Genomic DNA, 20,304 nt, shown 5'->3' on the forward strand with positions numbered 1-20,304 from the left:
TGGTATTCCCATCTCTTTAAGAATTTTCCACAGTTTGTTGTGATCCCCATGGACTGTGGCTACAGTCCATGGGGTCATAAAAAGTCACACGACTGAGCAGCTAACACACACACACAAACATGCAAGGTGATAATATACAGCCTTTAAGTACCCTTGTCCCATATTTCAAACAGTCCATTGTTCCGGGTCCAGTCCTAACTGCTGCTTCTGTCCTGCATGTAGGTTTCTCAGGAGTCAGGTCAAATTGTCTGTTATTCCCTTCTCTTTAAGAATTTCTGACAGTTTTACTACATTCACTAGTCCTTTAAACTAGTGAAAGTCATCTAAACAAAGTGGGCTTCAGTTATGCAAATTATAAAATGTGGAAGTAGGCATACATAAACTCTGTATGCTTTCAAACTCTACTTAGGTTATCTGCAAATTATACTGTTTTTTATAATAATGAGGAAAGGAGGAGAACCAATTTAAATATTTCTGTACTTTTTACAAAGGAAACTAAATTTTTTAAAGAATACCTTGAACCAATTAAAAATTATTAGAAAAAAAGCCCCATTTAAGTGTTATCATAAGAGTTTTATTTTATCCATAGTCTATTGTAACATCCATACATGACCACTGGAAAAATCATAGCCTTGACTAGACGGACTTTTGTTTGTAAAGTAATGTCTCTGCTTTTCAATATGCTATCTAGGTTGGTCATAACTTTCCTTCCAAGGAATAAGCGTATTTTTTTTCATATTTTATTTTATTTTTTAATTTTACAATATTGTATTGGTATTGCCATATATCAACATGAATCCACCACAGGTATACACGTGTTCCCCATCCAGTGATTTTGGAAAGTTGAAGGGAAATTGGAGAGAGTTCTGTAGGTGAATTTTGAATTTCATTCATTATCGTCATGAAGCATACTTTAAAAGTTTTGTATTCTATCCTCAAATGTATTTTCACCTTTTATTTCTTATAGGAAACACATCCATTTTCTCTTTGAATGGTGGAAAACGATTAGCAATGAAAAAACACACAAGACCCACAGAATTCATTCTTATGGGGCTATCAGATGACCCAGAGCCTCAGATTGTGATTTTTCTCTTTTTAATCATCACATATATATTAAGTGTCACTGGAAATTTGACCATCATCATTCTCACCTTGGTAGATTCCCATCTACAGACACCTATGTATTTTTTCCTCAGGAACTTCTCTTTTTTTTTTTTCCTTTTTAAAAAAATTTTTTTATTTTATTTTTTAACTTTACAATATTGTATTGGTTTTGCCATATATCAACATGAATCTGCCACAGGTATACACATGTTCCACATCCTGAACCCTCTTCCCTCCTCTCTCCCCATACCATCCCTCTGGGTTGTCCCAGTGCACCAGCCCCAAGCATCCAGTATCATGCATTGAACCTGGACTGGCGACTCGTTTCATATATGATATTACACATGTTTATATTAGAAATTTCCTTTACAACTGTCTGTATGCCTAGATTTCTTGGCACAATTATCACCAGGGATAAAACAATTTCATACAGCAGTTGTACAGCTCAGTTGTTTTTCTTCATTTTCTTGGGTATCACTGAATTTTATCTCATAACTGCCATGTCCTATGATCGCTATGTAGCTATCTGCAAACCCCTGCATTACACAACCATCATGAACAACAGAGTCTGTGTATTGCTTGTCTTTTGTGCTTGGCTGGCAGGGTTCTTAAACATCTTCCCACCTGTTATTCTTTTTCTCCAGTTAGATTACTGTGGTTCTAATATCACTGATCACTTTACTTGTGACTATTTCCCTCTCTTGCAACTATCCTGCTCAGACACGTGACTTCTTGAAGTGATTGGTTTTTACTCTGCAATAGTGATTCTGCTTTTTACTTTGGCATTAACGATTCTATCCTACATGTTCATCATCAAGACAATTCTGAGTGCCTTCTGCCAGTCAGAGAAAAAAGGCATTTTCTACATGCTCCTCTCACATCATTGTCATTTCCATCTCTTATGGAAGCTGTATATTCATGTATGCCAACCCTTCAGCAAAAGAAAAGGCATCCTTTAACAAAGGAGCATCTATTCTGAATGTTTCTGTTCCTACTATGATGAATCCATTTATATATTCACTGAGGAACCAGCAAGTGAAACAAGTCTTCAAGGAGACCATCCAAAAGGTTATCTTTTTCTCCAGAAAATGCAAGTGATTATATCATTAAAAAAGTAAAGTTCTTGTCATTGCTTTCTGTTACTCATAATCTGCCCAAACTCTTTCAGTACAGTTGTATGAGTCCTTTTCATCTGTTCCCATGTTAAAAAATTCCCCACACTGAACCTAATTAACTGTATAAAGTTGAATATTTCTTCAGAATTTTATATAAATTTTTTATTCAAATATATTTGGATGAAGTAAAGAACACAGGTTGGTATTACAATTTTATAGGCCATTTAGTTTGATGAAAAGAATGTCAAACTTGGTGTGGACTTCTGAAATTTTCATTCTACCAGGTAATAGAAATGACATTATTAGGAATTTTTATTCTATCTGGAATTTTCATGAAATCAAACAATGACAATCACTAGAGGGTTGGAAATTAAATATCTACTTAAATATTTTTAAAGTTTGGAAACTGAAGTATATTTGAACTCCTTATACTATTATAATACTTTTATAATAATGAGAGAGAAGAAAGAGGAGGGTAGAGTTAATATTTTTTCAGCAATTAATATAGTCCAGGCCTATTCTAATTATTTTCTTCATATTGGCTAGTTGAATCTTGTGAACAGCTTTATTCCATTTTCAGTCACTCATTCATATCTAACTCTTTGTGCTCTCATGGACTGCAGCACACAAGCCTTCCCTGTCCTTCACTAGCTCCCTGAGTTTGCTCAAACTCATTTCCATGATCTAGTAATGCCTTCCAAGCATCTTATCCTCTGTTGCCCCTTTCCCTTCCTGACCTCAATTTTTCCCAGCATCAGGGTCTTTTCCAGTGAGTGCTTCAGCTTCAGCATCAGTCCCTCCAATGAATATTCAGAGTTGATTTCCTATAGGACTGACTGGCTTTATCTCACAGTCCAAAGGATTCTTCAGAGTTTTCTCTAGCAGCATAGTCTAAAAGCATCAATTCTTGTGTGCTCAGCATTCTTTATTGTCCAACTCTCACATCCTTAAATGACTACTGAAAAACCCATAGCTTTGACTATACGGATCATTGTTGACAAAGTGATGTTTCTGCTTTTTAATACACTGCCTAAGTTCATCAAAGCTTTTTTATTTTATTTTATTTTTTAACTTTACAATATTGTATTGGTTCAGGCATATATCAAAATGAATCTGCCACAGGTATACACGTGTTCCCCATCCTGAACCCTCCTCCCTCCCCATACCATCCCTCTGGGTCGTCCAAGAGCACCAGCCCCAAGCATCCAGTATCGTGAATCGAACCTGGACTGGTGACTCATTTCATATATGATATTATACATGTTTCAATGCCATTCTCCCCAATCATCCCACCCTCTCCTTCTCCCACAGAGTCCAAAAGACTGTTCTATACATCAGTGTCTCTACTGCTGTCTCGTATACAGTGTTATTGTTACCATTTTTCTAAATTCCATATATATGCCTATTATACAGAGTGAAGTAAGCCAGAAAGAAACATCAAAGCTTTTCTTAAACAACTTTCTGAGGTAACTGTTATTGATTTTCTCTTGAAGATATTTTTACCTTATCTCTTCCTCTGGAAATGTTTCATATGACTGTTTTTATTTCACAGCCATGATGAAAAGGTAACATTCGAGTTAATTTTAATTGGCAATAGAGAAGAACAAGAAAGAAAAGGGATCCAGATTGGAAAAGAAGAAGTAAAACTTTCATTGGCAACAGCATGATACTATACAAAGAAAACCGTACAAATACCATCAGAAACTGACTAGAATAATCAGTTAATTTAGTAAGGTTGCAGGATACAAAATCGAGTCACAGAAATTCATTGAATTCCAATACACTAGTAACAAAAATCTGAAAGAGAAAAAGAATCAACGCCATTCACCAAGGCAACAACAATAAAATATCTAGGAATAAATGCACAAAAGAGCTGTATAAAGAAAATTATAAGACATTGATGAAAGAAGTCAAAGATGACATAAACAGATGGAGAGACATATCAATTCTTGAATTACAAGAGTCAATGTAACAAAATAGAAAGCCCAGAGATAAACCCAAGCACTTTTGTGCATCTTATCAAACTTCGACAAAGGAGGCAAGAATACGCAACAGAGGAAAGATAGCCCCTTCAATAAGTGGTGCAGGGAAAACTGGACAGCTATGTGTAAAAGAATAAAATTAGAACACTTCTTAACACCATTCACAAAGATAAACTCAAAACGGATTACAGACCTCCATCTCCTTATGTTTTGGAAATAAAAACAAGTAGGACCTTATTAAACTTAAAAGCTTTTGCACAGCAAAGGAAATCATAAACAAGATGACAAGACAACCCTCAGAATGGGAGAAAATATGTGCAAATGAAGCAACTGACAAAGGATTAATCTCTAAAAAAGCAACTCATGTAGTTCAATAACAAAAGAACAAGTCATTGAGACAATGGGCAGAAGACTTAATAGAGGGCTATTTCTCCAAAGAAGAGATAAATATGGCTAATAAACACATGAAGAAATACCCAACTTCACTTGTCAAAACTACAATGAGGTAAAACCTCACATTGGTCAAGATGGCCGTCATCAAACAAATGCTGGAGAAGATGTGAAGAAATGGGAATTCTCTTGCACAGTTGGTGGGAATGTGAATTTATAGAGCCACTATGAAGAATAGTATGGTGATTTCTGTAAAAAATAGGAATAAAACTTCCATATGACCCAGCAATCTCACTACTGGGTATATATTCAGAAAATCACAATTCTAAGACACAGGTACTCCAGAGTTCATTGTAGCACTATTCACAATAGCCAGGACATGGGAGCAATCTTGATGTCCACCAGCAGATGGAATGGATAAAGAAATTGTGGTAAGCACATGGACAGAGGAAGATGTCAGGCTATAGTCCATAGCATCACAAAGAGTTGGCCATGACTGAGCACAAATGCACAACCATAAGCTGGGTTGTAAACTGGTTCATAACAAGCCAAGCATCCATATAAATGAACAAACGGGAATCAAATATAGTGAGGTAGATAAAGCTAGAGCCTGTTATAGAGTGAAGTAAATTAGAAAGAGAAAAACAAATATTGTATATTAACACATATATATGGAATCTAGAAAAATGGTACCGATGAACCTACTGTCAGGGCAGCAATTAGAGACACACACATAGAGAACGGACCTGTGAACGTAGCGGGTGATGGTTGGGAGAAGGTGGGGCAAATTGAGAGACTATAATTGAAACTCATACATTAAAATATATAAAACAGATAGCCACTGAAAAGTTGTGGTTCAGCATGGTGAGATTAACCCCGGCCTCTGTGACAACCTAAAGATGTGGGCTGGGGTAGGAGGTGGGAGTGAAGTCAAAAAGGAGGAGACATATGTATACTTGTGACACACTCATGCTAACGTATGGCAGAAATGAACAAAACATTGTAAAGCAATTATCCAACAATTAAAAAACATTGAAAAATAGTATTCAGCATGATTGAATATTTCCTGAATTTCTAGAAAGTGTTTCCTGTTAAAATCAAAACACAGGTCTTTCTCAGGCGCTGCTGCTCTGCCTTTTACTGTCTGTCCTAATTTTGTAAGGAATATTGTGAAAACATGGAATTAAAAAACATTTCAAAGAGGGAAATGAGGTAAGTTCCAAGGTTGAGTGGATAGATGAGCCCAAAGGAAGGGTAATACATGAGAGAATGATGAGAATTTGAATGGCAAATAATGTATATACTGTAATTGGTAGTTCAGTTCAGTCATTCAATCATGTTCAACTCTTTGCGACCCCATGGACTGCAACAGGCCAGGCTTCCCAGTCTATCCCCAACTCTTGGAGCTTGCTCAAACTCATGTACTTTGAGTCAGTGATGCCATCCAACCATCTCATCCTCTGTTGTCCCCTTCTCCTCCTGCCTTCACTCTTTCCCAGCATCAGGGTCTTTTCCAGTTAGTCAGTTATTTGCATCAAGTGGCCAAAGTATTGGAGCTTCAGCGTCAGCATTAGCCCTTCCAATGAATGTTCAGGATTGATTTTCTTTGGGATTGACTGGTTTGATCTCATTGCAGCCCAGGGGACTCTCAAGAGTCGTCTCCAACACCACAGTTCAAGAGCATCAATTCTTTGGCACTCAGTATTCTTTATGGTCCAACTCTCACATCCATACATGACTACTGAAAAAAAAAAATAGCTTTAACTAGATGCATCTTTGTTGACAATGTCTGCTTTTTAATATGCTGTCTAATTTGGTCATAGCTTTTCTTCCAAGATACAAGTGTCTTTTAATTTCATGTCTGCAGTCATCATCTGCAATGGTTTTGGAGCCCAAGAATTTAAAGTTTGTCACTGTATCCATTGTTTCCCCATGTATTTGCCATGAAGTGATGGCACCGGGTGCCATGATCTTTGTGTTTTAAATGCTGAGTTTCAAGCCAGCTTTTTCACTCTCTTCATTTACTTTCATGAAGAGGCTCCTTAGTTCCTCTTCACTTTCTGCCCAAAGGATTGTGTCATCTGCTTATCTAGGTTATTGACATTTCTCTCAGCAGTCTTGATTCCAGCTTGTCCTTCATTCAGCCTGGCATTTCGCATGATGTACGTTGCATATAAGTTAAATGAGCAGGGTAACAATATACAGCCTTAGCGTTCTCCTTTCCCAATTTGGTACCAATCCGATGTTCCATGTCCAGTTCTAACTTCTGCTTCTGGAACGGCATACACATTTCTTAGGATGTAGGTAAGGTGATCTGGTATTCCCATCACTTTAAGAATTTTCCACAGTTTGTTGTGATCCACATGGTCAAAGGCTTTGGCATAGTCAATAAAGCAGAAGATGTTTTTCTGGAACTTTGTTGAATTTTCTATGGTCAAACGGACATTGGCAATTTGATCTCTGGTTCCTTCACCTTTCCTAAATCCAGTTCTAACATCAGGAAGTTCTCGGTTAACGTGCTGTTGAAGCCTCACTCAGAGAATTTGACCATTACTTTGCTAGAGTGTGAGATAAGTGCAGTTGTGCAGTAGTTTGAAATTCTTCATGCTGGAGAGTTCTGACAAAGTGTGGTCCACTGGAGAAGGGAATGGAAACCACCTCAGTACTCTTGCCTTGAGAATCACAGGAACAGTATGAAAGTGCAAAAAGATATGACACTGAAAGACGAACTCCCCTGGTCGGTAGGTGCCCAGTATGCTACTGGACAAGAGTGGAGAAATAACTACAGAAAGAATGAAGAGATGGAGCCAAAGTGAAAACAATGCCCAGTTTGGACATGACTGGTGATGTAACTGAAAAATGATGCTGTGAAAGTGCTGCAATCAATATGCCAGCAAATTTGGAAAACTCAGCAGTGGCCACAGGACTGGAAAAGGTCAGTTTTCATTCCAATCCCAAAGAAAGGCAACACCAAAAAATGCTCAGACTACCACACAATTGCACTCATCTCACATGCTAGTAAAGTAATGCTCAAAATTCTCCAAGCCAGGCATCAGCAATACATAAACCATGAACTTCCTAATGTTCAAGCTGCTTTTAGAAAGGGCAGAGGAACCAGAGACCAAATTGCCAACATCTGTTGGATCATGGAAAAAGCAAGGGAGTTCCAGAAAAACATCTATTTCTGCTTTCTTGACTATGCCAAAGCCTTTGACTGTGTAGATCACAATAAACTGTGGAAAATTCTGAAAGAGATGGGAATACCAGACCACCTGACCTGCCTCTTGAGAAACCTATATACAGGTCAGGGAGCAACAGTTAGAACTGGACATGGAACAACAGACTGGTTCTAAATAGGAAAAAGATTACGTCAAGGCTGTATATTGTCACCCTGTATATTTAACTTATATGCAGAGTACATCATGAGAAATGCTGGACTGGAAGAAACACAAGCTGGAATCAAGATTGCCGGGAGAAATATCAATAACCTCAGATATGAAGATGACACCACCCTTATGGCAGAAAGTGAAGAGGAATGAAAAAGCCTCTTGATGAAAGTGAAAGTGGAGAGTGAAAAAGTTGGCTTAAAGCTCAACATTCAGTAAACGAAGATCATGGCATGTGGTCCCATCACTTCATGGGAAATAGAAGGGGAAACAGTGGAAACAGTGTCAGACTTTATTTTTTGGGGCTCCAAAATCACTGCAGATGGTGATTGCAGCCATGAAATTAAAAGACCCTTACTCCTTGGAAGGAAATTATGACCAACCTAGATAGCATATTCAAAAGCAGAGACATTACTTTGCCAACAAAAGCCCATCTAGTCAAAGCTATGGTTTTTCCTGTGGTCATGTATGGATGTGAGAGTTGGACTGTGAAGAAGGCTGAACACTGAATAATTGATGCTTTTGAACTGTGATGTTGGAGAAGACTCTTGAGAGTCCCTTGGACTGCAAGGAGATCCAACCATTCCATTCTAAAGGAGATCAGCCCTGGGATTTCTTTGGAAGGAATGATGCTGAAGCTGAAACTCCAGTACTTTGGCCACCTCATGTGAAGAGTTGACTCATTGGAAAAGACTCTGCTGCTGAGAGGGATTGGAGGCAAGAGGAGAAGGGGATGACAGAGGATGAGATGGCTGGATGGCATCACTGACTCGATGGACGTGAGTCTGAGTGAACTCCGGGAGTTGGTGATGGACAGGGAGGCCTGGCATGCTGCGATTCATGGGGTCGCAAAGAGTCGGACTCGACTGAGAGACTGAACTGAACTGAACTGAACTGGTGATGTAACTAAAGTCTGATGCGGTAAAGAACAATATTTCTTAGGAACCTGGAATGTTAGGTCCATGAATTAAGGTAAATCAGTTCAGTTCAGTTCAGTTACTCAGTCATGTCCAACTCTGTGACCCCATGCAAAGGTAAATCAGAAGTGGTCAAATAGGAGATGGCAAGAGTGAACATCAACATTTTAGAATCAGGTAACTAAAATGGACTGGAATGGGCGAATTTAACTCAGATAACTTTTATATCTACTACTGTGGGTAAGATGTAGAAGAAATGGAGTAGCCCTCATAGACAACAAAGAGCTAGTCTGAAATGCAGTATTTGGGTGCAATCTCAAAAACGACAGAATGAGCTCTGTTTGTTTCCAAGGCAAACTTTCAGTATCACAGTAATCCAAGTCTATGCCCCGACCAGTAATGCTGAAGAAGCTGAAGTTGAATGGCTCTATGAAGACCTACAAGACCTTCTAGAACTAACACCCCCAAAAGATGCCCTTTTCATCATAGGGGACTGGAATGCAAAAGTAGGAAGTCAAGAAATACCTGGAATAATAGGCAAATTTGGAATACAGAATGAAACAGGGCAAAGACTAATTGAGTTTTGCCAAGAGAACACACTGGTCATAGCAAACACCCTCTTGCAACAACACAAGAGAAAACTCTACACATGGACATTTCCAGATGGTCAATACCGAAATCAGATTGATTATATTCTTTGCAGCTGAAGGTGGGGAAGCTCTATGTAGTCAGCAAAAACAAGACTGGGAGCTGACTATGGCTCAGATCATGAGCTCCTTACTGCCAAATTCAGACTTACATTGAAGAAAGTAGGGGAAATCATTAGACCATTCAGGTATGACCTAAATCAAATCCTTTATGATTATGCAGTGGAAGTGACAAATAAATTCAAGGGAATAGATCTGAGAGAGTGCCTGAAGAACTATGAACGGAGGTTCGTGACATTCTACAGGAGACAGTGACCAAGAACATCCTCAAAGAAAAGAAACGCAAAAAGGCAAAAATGGCTGTCTGAGGAGGTCTTAAAAATAGCTGAGAAAAGTAGAGAAGCGAAAGGCAAAGGAGAAAAGGAAACATATGTCCATTTGAATGCAGAGTTTCCAAGAATAGCAAGCAGAGGTAAGAAAGACTTCCTCAGTGAACAATGCAAGGAAATTTAGGAAAACCACAGAATGGTAAAGACTAGACATCTCTTCAAGAAAATTAGAGATGCCAAGGGAACATTTCATGCAAATATGGTCACAATAAAGTACAGAAATTGTATGAACCTAATAGAAGCAGAAGATATTAAGAAGAGCTGGCAAGAATACACAGAAGAACTGTACAAAAAAGATCTTAATGACCCAGATAACCATGATGGTGTGATCACTCACCTAGAGCCAGACATCCTGGAGTCTGAAGTCATGTTAGCCTTTCCTAAGGCTAAGGCTTCCTAGCATCACTATGAATAAAACTAGTGGAGGTTATGGAAATCCAGTTGAATTCTTTCAATTCCTAAAAGATGATGCTGTTAAAATGCTGCACTCAATATGTCAGTTTTCATCCCAATCTCAAAGAAGGGCAATGCCAAAGAATGTTCAAACTACTGCACAACTGCACTCATATTTGGTAAGGTGCTAGCATGGGGTCGCAAAGAGTTGGGCACTACTGAGCGACTGATCTGATCTGGCAATAAAAGTATGAGCACTGAAAAATACTTCCAGGGAGACTATGTGAAAATTAATAGACTTTGAAAGCCCTGTTTTTTATTTGATTGCTCATTATTATGCCTCTGATTTATAAAACAAGTCTTTTATTTTTTCATTTCCTGAGAAGAGTACAGTCTTCCTGGCCATGTCCATGAAGGTTCACTTGACTTTCAGATTCCTTAGGGTATATATAAAGGGGTTCAGCATGGGGATTACTGAGGTGTTTAGCACAGCCACTCCCTTGCTCAAAGGCACCCTGTCCTTTGCTGATGGATTCATGTACATGAAAATGTAGCCGCCATAAAAGATGGAGATAACAATTTGTGGGAAGAACATGTGGAAAAGGCCCTTGTCTTCTGAGTGGTGGAAGAGATCTTCAAAGTTGTTCTGATGATATATGGATAGGACAGAATTATTAATACCAAAATGAACATTAGGGTAAACACAGCAATGGGAAAGCCCATCATCTCTAGCAATTTGGTGTCTGAACAAGAAATGTGTGAAAGGGGAAATAATCACAAGTAAAATGATCAATAGCATAATCAAGTTGTCTGAACAGCATGAGTGACAAGAAAACATTTAAGGATGAAACCAACCAAGAAGCCAAGACAAGTAGTGTGCAGACTCTATGATTCATGATGCTCATGTAATGTAGCTGTTTGCAGATGGCAATGTCATGGTCAGAAGCCTTATCAGCCAGTAGGCAAAACTCAGTGACTCCCAAGAGAATGAAAAACAAAAAACAAACTGAACCATACAATCAGTAAAAGAAAAGATTTTCTCTCCTGTAATAATGGTGATAAGGAACTTGGGTACAGTGACAGTTGTGGATGAAACCTCTAATATGGAGAAATTTCTGAGGAAGAAATACATGAGGGTCTGTAGGTGGGCACCCAGCAGGATTAGGGTGATTAATGGTCAGGTTTCCCGTAATGCTGAGCATGCAGGTAGTGAGTAGAAAGACACAGCTCACAACGTGAAGTTGTGGGTCATCTGACAGTCCCAGAAGGATAAACTCCCTAATTTCTCTGTGGTTTCTCCTTTTCTTCTTCTTTTGAGTATCCTTCAGGGTAAAACACAAAGAGACTTAAAGAAAAGGAAACTATTCACAGATAGCACAAGAATTTATTTCTGGAAGGACTATGCCGTACTATTTTAACTTGGGAGATCTTTGAAACAACTTATCTTTAAAGATTTTTTTTTTTCCATATGCCAGTGTGTGTTTTTCATAGAATATTTCTTTTAAAATAACACCCGTGGCAGATGCACGTTGATGTATGGCAAAACCAATACAATATTTTAATGTAAAAAATAATAATAAAATTAAAAAAAATAAATAAAATAACTATTTCACTGATTGAAATGGGGTTAAAATATGCTTAAAATTTTTATCTATATCACATCCTCTAAATGCAAAGAGGAGGAATTTTAACCTAGGCTTTTATATGTATTTGAAATACTGGAATAGAAATGCTATCTGTCGATCTTTTAAATTCTTTCCTAAAATATTTCTTTCCCAATGGGAAACTCCTCTTCTTTTCTTCAAATTCAGTTAGATTGCATTATTTCCTATTCTTTTACCTGATTTCTTATATTATTATTTTGCTAGTTAATTTAGAAAATCCAAATATGTCAGGGAAAAGGTCACTCAAATGGGTCTGTCTCCCAAACGAAAGTCCTTGGACTTAAATCTTCAACAATATGAAAGACTTCTAAGTTCTCACTCTGAGTCACATCCACCTTCATAACTTCTGACTCCTTATCTGAATCACACCTGATGGATTCACTATGGTGACCATCTCGAGTACAGGAGACAGGGTTTCTGAACTCTGAAATCTAATACCTGAAGATTTGATGTGACAAAGATGTAATAATAATAGAAATAAAGTGCACAATACACAAAATGAGCTTGAACCATCCTGTAACTAGCCTCGACCCAGGTCCATGGAAAAGTTTTCATCTGCTAAACTGATCCCTGGTACAAAAAGTTGGGGAAATTGTGTACAGACTCCAGAGTACAGAGGAGGAAGAGTGGATTTTTCATAGATTGGATCTGTGTCATTGGCTAAGGAATCTAAATTGTATGAATATCTAACATCAAACATAAAACATTATCTTTCAGAGAACATTTTTTCTTCAAAATCTCTGCCATCTAAATATTATTATTCTCTCTATATGTGTGTGTATATTCTGCTTTCTATCCTATGTTGTATTTTTTTAATTTTATTTTTAAACTTTACAATATTGTATTGGTTTTGCCAAATATAAAAATGAATCTGTCACAGGTATACATGTGTTCCCCATCCTGAACCCTCCTCCCTCCTCCCTCTCCATACCATCCCTCTGGGTCGTCCCAGTGTACCAGTCCCAAGCATCCAGTATCATGCATTGAACCTGGACTGACGACTTGTTCCATATATGATATTATACGTATTTCAATGCCATTCTTCCAAATCATCCCACCCTCTCCCCCTCCCACAGAGTCCAAAAGACTGTTCTATACATCAGTGTCTCTTTTGCTGTCTCGTGCACAGGGTTATTGTTACCATCTTTTTAAATTCCATATATATGCGTTAGTATACTGTATAGGTGTTTTTCTTTCTGGCTTACTTCACTCTGTATAATAGGGTCCAGTTTCATCCGCCTCATTAGAACTGATTCAAATGCATTCTTTTAATGGCTGAGTAATACTCCATTGTGTATATGTACCAAAGCTTTTTTATCCATTCATCTGTTGATGGACATCTAGGTTGCTTCGATGTCTTGGCTATTATAAACAGTGCTGCGATGAACATTGGGGTACACGTGTCTCTTTCAATTCTGGTTTCCTCCGTATGTATGCCCAGCAGTAGGATTGCTGGATCATAAGGCAGTTCTATTTCCAGTTTTTTAAGGAATCTCCACACTGTTCTCCATAGTGGCTGTACTAGTTTGCATTCCCACCAACAGTGTAAGAGGGTTCCCTTTTCTCCACACCCTCTCCAGCATTTATTGCTTGTAGACTTTTGGATCGCAGCCATTCTGACCGGCGTGAAATGGTACTTCATTGTGGTTTTGATTTGCATTTCTCTGATAATGAGTGATGTTGAGCATCTTTTCATGTGTTTGTTAGCCATCTGTATGTCTTCTTTGGAGAAATGTCTATTTAGTTCTTTGGCCCATTTTTCAATTGGGTCATTTATTTTTCTGGAATTGAGCTGTAGAAGTTGCTTATATATTTTTGAGATTAGTTGTTTGTGAGTTACTTCATTTGCTATTATTTTCTCCCATTCTGAAGGCTCCTATGTTGTATTTTTAGATTTTCTTTTTTTCTACATTGATATTCACTTAGTAAAATCTCTATTTTGTCAGTATATTGATATAATTCTTATATAGCAATGAAAGACTTGTACTTTGTCTTGCTGTTTAACAGTAACAGTAATAACAATAAATAATAATATAATAATAAATAATAAAATAATAATAACAATGCATAAATTGACCCAGTTATTTTCAAGATCACTCATTTTGTGAATTCTCTATCTTGCCTGGAGAATCCCAGGGACGGGGAATCCTGGTGGGCTGCCTTCTCTAGGGTCGCACAGAGTCGGACACGACTGAAGTGACCTAGCATAGCATCGGGAGAGAACTTTCTGCAATAGAATATTTAATTTCAAGATATAGGTTTACTGATTTGTTGTATGTGCATGCTTAGTTGCTCAGTTCTGTCCAGCTCTTTCCAAACCTATGGACTATATCCCATCAGGCTCCTCTATCCATGAGATTCTCCAGGCAAGAATACTAGAGTGAGTAGCCATTCCCTTCTCCAGGGGATCTTCCTGACCAAGGGATCTTCCTGACCAAGGAATCTAACTGGGTCTCCTGAATTGCCAGCATATTCTTTACCATTTGAGCTACCATGGAAGCCTTTTTTTTAGTATGTAATGTATCATAATATTGTGAAAATTCTCAGTGTTTTTTTCTTCTACAAGCCTGAGCCTTTTCATTCACTTTACTATATAAGAAAACTATAGCTACTCTCGATTTAGGGAAAGTTCCAAATGGTGGCCAATTCTACTGGGAAATCATGTAATGTTTAGGAGAAAAGGAGCATATCCTTTTGCTAATCCTTAAATATCAGAGGAAAACAATATCTTGAAACTTACAAAAACAACAGGCTTTACATTGTCTGTAGACAAATCACGGCAACTCAATATTTGATAAATATTTACTAATGCAAGTGTAAAAGTCATTGTTCTCAATTAACAGTGTTCTCTAATTATCAGCTGTACATAACTCTGATCTTTAAACCATTTTGGAATGTGAAGTGTCAACCATTCCTGGGATGTTTTTGGTAAAGCAAGAAGAATATACCCAAGTCTTTAAGACCACTTTTCAGACTTGTCCTTCCTTAGGACTTATCCATACTTTTCCTGATATTCCCATGAAATTTAGAATAACAAGCTTCATATTTCTTTCTCTCCCTTAAGAACTCTAATTAAAATAAATAAATTTGAATTAAAAAAATAATTCTAATGTCTTATATATCTCATGTTGAATCAGGCTTGTCGTTCATTTAGGGTGAAAATTAACCTATCCAATAAACTACTGCTTGCCAGAGGAATGGGGGATGATTGGCACTGGCATATATACACTGCTGATCATTGTTCATTATTGCTCATCTCAGTCGCATTCAACTCTTTGTGGTCTTTTGGACTGTAGCCTGCTAGGCTCTTCTGTCCATGAGATTCTTCTGGCAAGAAATACAGGAGTGGGTTGCCATTTCCTCCTCCAGACAATCTTCCTGACCCAGGGATTGAATCTGTGTCTCCTGTGTCTCCTGCACTGCAGGCAGATTCTTTATCTACTGGGCCATTGGGGAAGCCATACACTATTGTTAAGTAATTATTATAAATTACTAACAAATCTAATTATTTTCACATAGTATCTCTAGAGTTGTTTTTCATTTCTCATACTTTTATTGCCAATTCTTGCCAAGGATATTAGACACATTTTTTCCCCATTCAAATTCCCATCCTTCTCTCATACACTTTCCTTCCTTCAGGCTAGTCCTTCCACTCTATAACCATGAACTGATCTCATAATTCTTCTTTGAAATGTTTTTAATTCCATGTTTTTGGACAACATTTCTTTAAAAATTAAAGACAAGAGGCAGAGCAAGAGCACACAAAAGAGACTTGTGTTTTATGATTTCACCAGAAAACACTCTTTCTAGAATTTCAGGAAATATTAAATCATGTAAAGCACTATTTTTAATTTACTCTACAATGGCCATATGCATAATCTGTTCATCTCATTAGACTATTACATATACTCTCCTCTGCATATTGTGGCCTACCTAGTAGTTACGTGAAAACAATACAACTAAGAACATAATGCAGTTATATTTTCTGAGAACTCAAAAACTTTTCTCATTACTCAGCTTAAATCTTCTGTGCCATATAATTTATCGATATGAATATATACATTTAGGAAAACTGTGAAATACCCCCTTTTTTGGAAATATTTAATTAACATATATGCTGTAACAATTCTTAAAGAAAGGTTGAAGAATGAATATTACCAGATACCATATATGACTACAATTTTTGTGGCCAGTTGTATATTTAAATAAATGATTGATGTTACGTTGATCTTTTCAATAATCAATAGCTAAGAGTTTCTGTAACTTTCTCATATTTGTGGCTATTTTGAGGTAATATTACAGATACAATTCATTCAATAATCTGCTTAAATGACAAACCTAATTAGTAGGGATAAAGAAGCTCACACTGGCAAAGTTAATTGAGGTTAAAAAAAATTGTGAGTTCACTGTATTTTAAGCACTAGAAAATTGCATTGCTTTGGAAAATGTGTTGATTAAAATTTACAAAATGTTCATACAAGATTATGCTATTCTGACACTGTAATTTTATTTTTTAATTTTTAATTATTAATTGAAATAATAATGAGGGATACTCAAACTCATCCTATGTTTTTAAAACATTTACCTAGAAAGAGTATAATTGTAATTCACTGAGCCAAATTCTTCCTGATATTCATGTGCTATTATCAACTGAGAGACACAAATCCAAAATTTAATGAAAAACAAATAAAATATCTTATTAAAAAAATACTGTGGAGATTTCAACTTTGTAAGAAATTTGTGGAATTACTATTTCCTCCCCTCATGCTGAAACACTTATGATTTCCTAGCTTAATTGGAAATATTTGAATACTGAAGTTTAGACTTGATTGATGATTGTGAGTTCCTGATACAGTAAACTGTAGTCTGGGAGTTAAAAGAAGTGTAAATGAATTACAAAAGAGGAGTTTATGCTGATATTATCAGATAATGGAGCTCTCCACATAACTCTGTACAAACTCCTTAGGGTTTAGTATAAATGTTTGCAATCTGCATGTAAACATTAATTATCAATATCAGAGGTAAACACAAATTTTCTGTAAAAGGGCACTATATCAATAATTTAGAATTTGCAGACCATAGTGTCCCTGTTGAAACTATTCAACTCTCCATCTTTGTAATACAAATGCTGCTATAAGCATTGTGTGAATGGAAGGGCTCATGTCCAATAAAACTTTTTGTTTTTTCTTTGTAATGCTATGGTACATTATCGTTTTTTTTTTTTTTTTTACAGTATTTTATTAGTTTTGCCATACATTGACATGGATCTCCCATGGGTGTAAATGTGTTCCCCATCCTGAACCCCCCTCCCACCTCCCTCCCCATACCATCCCTCTGGGTCATCCCAGTGCACCAGCCCTGAGCACCCTGTATCTTGCATTGAACCTGGACTGGCGATTCGTTTCACATATGATAATATTCATGTTTCAATGCCATTCTCCCAAATCATCCCATCCTCTCCCTCTCCCACAGAGTCCAAAAGACTGTTCTATACATCTGTGTCTCTTTTGCTGTCTTGCATACAGGGTTATTGTTATCATCTTTCTAAATTCCATATATATGTGTTAGTATACTGTATTGGTATTTTCCTTTCTGGCTTACTTCACTCGGGATAATAGGCTCCAGTTTCATGCACCGCATTAGAACTGATTCAATTGTATTTTTTTTAATTACTGAGTAATATTCCATTGTGTACATGTACCACAGCTGTCTTTAACAAAAATAAGAACTAGGCCGAATCCACCCCAATGACATTTTTTAATATTACAATATCTCCCCACTTCCAAGATTTTTCAGTTTTATCTTATTTTACAAACTACTCATTAACATGAAATACCATGTATATAGTTTACTAGTCAATTATGTTCAGGTTTATTGTCTATATTCTCTTACATCCCTCACCCCATGAAAGCAGGGATCTTTATCTACTTTGTAGATGAACTGATGCACTCCCAGCAGTGGTGTGCTGGATCTTGCCTGGACCACGTCCTGGGAGCCAATGGTTGCAAGTCCGTTCTCACCTCTGAGCTCAGTAAGGGTACACTGATAGCTTGAAATCTGCCATGGTGAAAGACTCCACCTTCATTTGTGTATCCAACTAGTGATTCTTTTCATATTTTCTTTCTCAAATTCTTTAACAATAATACATGTTGCAATCAGTTGTTAAGGTTCCGTTGATTAACAGGGATTGACTCTGCACAAAAATTATTTAAATATGTTTATTTATTTTAAAATATTTATTGAGTATCCACTGCATGGCTGACAGATGTTCTAAATGAGAAGGATTAATGACTTCCGGTAAATGTTTAACAACTGCCTCTCTGGAGTTGTACAAATACAAATCTATTTGTAGAGATTCTCTGTTTCTTTTATGTAAACTCGAAATTCAAGGGATATAAGCACACTAACTCTCTTAAGGGTAAGTCCAGAATTTCTGGGAGAAAAAAGTAGATTCCTTAAACATAATCATACAAGAGTCAAATCTATATTAAATTTTCACACACTCAATATCACATGCTGTTTCTGAAGTTGCCTCACGTATCTCAGTCATTTTGCCATTTTACATTTTTTTATCCATATTTACAAAACTGATTCACCTGTATCTTTTAATGATGCCTCATTGGCCCTCTATTGACTTAGATTCCCTTGGGCTCACAGGAGACAGATAAAATAAATCCAGTTCCATGTGTATGACATATATAGAGAAGAACATTCCTATTTTCTGTTTTTCAAAGCTGAGTTTGTAGAAAATGTTAGGCTCTGAAGCCTAAGAAAAATGTTACTTAAATTGTATAGATAACCATAGAATTACAAAATATTCATTTAAAATCTTTGCATTAATACAAAGAAAATGTCTTAGTAAGTAGTGTTTCATATTATATGAAAAGGAGCAAGTGTAAGAAGTACTTTATGAGTCTGCCCAGGTGTAATTAAGTTTTTACACAGAGCTTGGGTAACAGACAAAGAGCAACTATGCATTGCATTATAATGAAAATATTCCTCAAATTTTGCAGCATCAGGAATGAAGGATATTGTGGGTCAAATATTACCAGTCTAACCATAATGAGAACTATAAGCCTTGAGAGCCATGACAAAGGTAAGTCACCATATCTGAGTTGAGAGTACAAAAGAAACCAAATAAGTTGCCAACTCAATTCACCAACTCTGAATTTATATAAGTATGGAAGTAATCAGACTTTAAAATTTGATACTAAATCATCAAGAAAAACCAGGAAGTAAGTATCTTTGTTATTTTCCAGTATAATAATATGATTCCTTCTCATTAAAATGTTTTAAAATAGTATTTGTTTATGGGTTTGTGAATTCAAAACCTTTTTGATATTAAAATGTGATTATTTAATAACAAGGAGACTATTCATAGAGTCCTAAAGAACCAGCACAGCATTAAGTTTTGCGTTTTTCATTAACTTTTCTTAAGTTAAATGGTTTTCTGTTACATAATTAAAATGGCATTCCCTATGTAAAGGAATATCTGCTTCCCAGTAAAAGTTTTGACCATCTACTTGGTCACTTTCTAAAGCAATATTGTAAAACAAAAGAAAATTGATGTGCTCATTGCATGAACAAAACTGTTTCTAGGCAATATTTACTTTAGTAGCAGAAGTTACACTCTCTTGTCCTTCTGGCCTTTTATCAGAAAAAGAAAACAATGATGTGGGAAAGGGTTGCATCAAGCAAACCCATAAGAAAGCAGAGAACACCAAAAAAAATATTCCCATGGATAAACACATATTCTAAAGTGAGATATTTACTATGTACACGAGTCATTTAAACTTGTGAAAGTTTCCTAAACAAAGTGGGCCTCAGTTTTTCAAAATATAAATGTGGAAGAGGACTACATAACCTCTGTAAGCTTATAAGCTCTGTATTTAGATTATCTACAAAGCATACTGTGTTTTATAATACTGAGGAAAGGAGAAGGATAAATTAAACATTATCATATTATTATCAAAGAAGCTAAATATTTTAAAGAATAATTTGAAGTCTTAATAAAGAAAACAGTAGAAAAAATGTCCCAGTTTAAATGTTAACAGGTAACTTTTATTTCATCCATGGCCTGTGAGAGTGTATTTTTGAACATGAGAGCTCAATATTTAACTTCAGATAATATTCATTGAGTGAAAGGTTGAATGGAAACTGGAGAAAGTTATTGTAAGGAAACAGAGGTTTTAAATTTCAAACACTATGTTCATGATGGAAGCTTTAAAACTTTTGTATTCTATCCAAATATCTTTTAACATTTTTTATGTCCTATAGGGAGAGCATACATTTTTTGTTTTAATGAGGGAGAAAAGAA

The 20,304-nt window shown here is 36.5% G+C and overlaps 2 pseudogenes; one reads left to right on the forward strand and one right to left on the reverse strand.

Annotated features, from left to right (window-relative positions):
* The first annotated feature begins 1,011 nt into the window (after positions 1-1,011).
* Positions 1,012-2,214, forward strand: LOC147372166 (olfactory receptor 6C3-like; annotated as a pseudogene).
* An 8,527-nt stretch (positions 2,215-10,741) lies between these two features.
* On the reverse strand, positions 10,742-14,814 carry LOC147372167 (olfactory receptor 6C1-like; annotated as a pseudogene).
* Between the last annotated feature and the right edge of the window lie 5,490 nt (positions 14,815-20,304).

Source organism: Bos grunniens, chromosome 5 (assembly GCF_055505025.1).
Source record: "Bos grunniens cultivar Pamir isolate PY7600 chromosome 5, Bosgru_T2T1.0, whole genome shotgun sequence".
Taxonomy (NCBI): Eukaryota; Metazoa; Chordata; class Mammalia; order Artiodactyla; family Bovidae; genus Bos; species Bos grunniens.